Here is a 3088-nt window from a genome sequence, read left to right as displayed (position 1 = left end):
TCCACACTCCTGACCAATGTGGTGTTGTCCACAAACCTACTGAGGATGGATACTGAGGTATGCAGAATTATTTCTCCATTTTCATGGTTTCCTGGCAATGTAGGAGAAATAACAGGCTCATTGATGGGAACTTAGGGCAACGCTGGTTTAAATGAAACGCTGAGAAGGCTGTGCAAGCCAATGTTTGCTACCGCTAACTAGAGGCCTCTAGATGGCAACCTTTGCACACTTCTTTGCAACACATGGCTGTACACATGCAACACATGGTTGTACAATTGAAATTCATCTTAAAACAACAGCAAGTCAGGAGAAAGAGGTGTCTCCCAGTACTGTATTGCTGGTCAACAGAAGCTGGAAATAGAAGAGGATTTCACATGTTCCGAAAGACAAGACACAGCTGTAGAAAAAGACATTCAGAGTCAAGAGAATAAAGGACTCCAGCAACGTCAGTCAATCATGCAGATACATTACAGTGCAAGATTATCAGACATCTTAGCTAACTCTGATTCAGTTCTCACAAAGTACAAGAGGTCACTAAGTTGCTTACCATTGTCTTCTAATAATCCATGATGATTCTGTTGTTATAATTAACTCAGGTTTCTCATGTCCATGCTAAGCTCCTAATAGATATTAGGCAGTCACGCATCCCTTTATGTACATGCGGAGTGTGTCTGTATATATATATTTACCCACATACACAGAAAAAGATATGTAAAATTGTATATATATATATAAAAAGAGACCTCAAAACTTTTGGTCCCATCACTTCTTGGAGGCCCAGGAAATGTAGAGAACTTGTGTAAAAAACTGGCTCAAATACATTAAGGCAATTTCAGTCATTTACACAGAAACTCGCCTTACACTGCTTTAAAGCTGCATAGTTACAACCTGTTTCAGGTTACTTTACCCTTTTATCAGAGCAATAAAATATACTTTAAACATGAATAGTGCTAATGTCTGAGCCCAGAGATGAAAAACCAGAAACAAGTACCAGATGTCAAAGCTATTTCAGTCTGCACATTTAGTTTGAAGGGGTTAAAGCATAATTCATCTTTATAAGCTCTATTCCCAACAAAGGAAAACTTAGTTAATAGTAACACAAACATTGAAGAAGATGCTTTCAGAGGACTCCTCCTCCAGCTCTTATTTTTGAAGTCTGCCTGAGGAAGGGAAGGAGAGGCGTATTTGACACAGTGATCCAGCCTTTATGGGATTCTGAGAGTTTCCCATACTTATTCAGGACTTCAGTACTCTAAATACAGGGGACATGGCTCCAGCCTTCAGCCCAGTGCAGAAGCAGCGTAGCACCCAAGTGGCTTACGGTCCCAGACCACCCCAGGACCCACGCTGCGCACAACAATTCTGCACTGCCCCTTGGACATGCTGCATGAGAGATCCTGGCCCACACCTCACTGCCATGCTGGAGAGCTCAAAGGCCCTAGGCTGTCCAGTATTTATAGAGTAAGGTGATTGACCTATAGTCATATTTGCATAGCAGCAAGATGGCTGGGCCACTGTTCCAGACAGCCCTTGGTTACTGTGTTGTCATCTACCTCCCCCAAAGCCCAGCTGAAGTTGGGTGCAGGCATCAAGACCCCATGGGTGGTTACTGCTGGAGCAGGGGGAGGGGAGAACACACCACCACACTGAATCACTAAGGTTGGAAAAAACCTATACGTTCATCTAGTCCAGCAATCAACCCAACACTACCATACCCACTATATCCTCAAGTTGACACAGTGATCCAGCCTTTATGGGATTCTGAGAGTTTCCCATACTTATTCAGGACTTCAGTACTCTAAATACAGGGGACATGGCTCCAGCCTTCAGCCCAGTGCAGAAGCAGCGTAGCACCCAAGTGGCTTACGGTCCCAGACCACCCCAGGACCCACGCTGCGCACAACAATTCTGCACTGCCCCTTGGACATGCTGCATGAGAGATCCTGGCCCACACCTCACTGCCATGCTGGAGAGCTCAAAGGCCCTAGGCTGTCCAGTATTTATAGAGTAAGGTGATTGACCTATAGTCATATTTGCATAGCAGCAAGATGGCTGGGCCACTGTTCCAGACAGCCCTTGGTTACTGTGTTGTCATCTACCTCCCCCAAAGCCCAGCTGAAGTTGGGTGCAGGCATCAAGACCCCATGGGTGGTTACTGCTGGAGCAGGGGGAGGGGAGAACACACCACCACACTGAATCACTAAGGTTGGAAAAAACCTATACGTTCATCTAGTCCAGCAATCAACCCAACACTACCATACCCACTAGACCATATCCTCAAGCACCATGTCTACACGTTCCTTGAACACCCAGCAATGTGCACTTGGAGCCAACGGTATCCTGGGCTGTATCCAGAGAAGCGTGGCCAGTGGGTTGAGGGAGGTGATTCATCCCCCTTACTCTGCTCACGTGAGACCCCACCTGTAGTGCTGCATCCAGCTGTGGGGCTGGAATTCACATACCTGTAGCAACTACACCCAGGCCAGGTCACAGCAGAGGAGAGCTCAGTTCTGCACTACTTCGCTGCCCTGATGCTGCGTGGCACAGAGCACCTCTTTTATTCAGGGGAGGGGCTATTAGTTTTCTAGGCTCCAGGGCTGGGCAGCATTACATCTGTGCATGTATCTTTCTGCAAGGTGTGCTGGTGCTCCATCTCTGCCGAGACCTCAGTCAACAGGCTGCTGTCCTGTAAACCTTGATTTACAGATTCCTTAAGCACACTTGCTCTATTTATTTCTGAAGGGTGGGCTTGTGAGAGAGCAAATCAGTAGTCTTCGCATCAAGCGGTAAACACAAGCAGGTGGCTATTCAGAAATAATTACAACAAATGATAATGGAGGTCGCGTCAGAGGTTTTCTTTAATTTGTGTAATGCATACAGACACACAAAGGGCTATCGCAAAATCAGAAGACAGAACACAATTTAAGAATGAGATATATTTTTCTACAACACTCTCCTTGGCTGTGACTAACTTACCCCAGCGTCACACACCCAGGCATCAGGGATGCGCTGCCCTGGACGCTGATCTGGTGTTTGTCAGGGGGAACCTGGAAAGCTTTCTACGTTGCCATCCCTGGTCTTGTGACAC

The sequence above is a fragment of the Eurypyga helias genome, unplaced genomic scaffold (genome assembly GCF_000690775.1).
Source record: "Eurypyga helias isolate BGI_N326 unplaced genomic scaffold, ASM69077v1 scaffold36473, whole genome shotgun sequence".
In the NCBI taxonomy this organism is placed as follows: domain Eukaryota; kingdom Metazoa; phylum Chordata; class Aves; order Eurypygiformes; family Eurypygidae; genus Eurypyga; species Eurypyga helias.
This window is presented reverse-complemented; position numbering follows the sequence as displayed.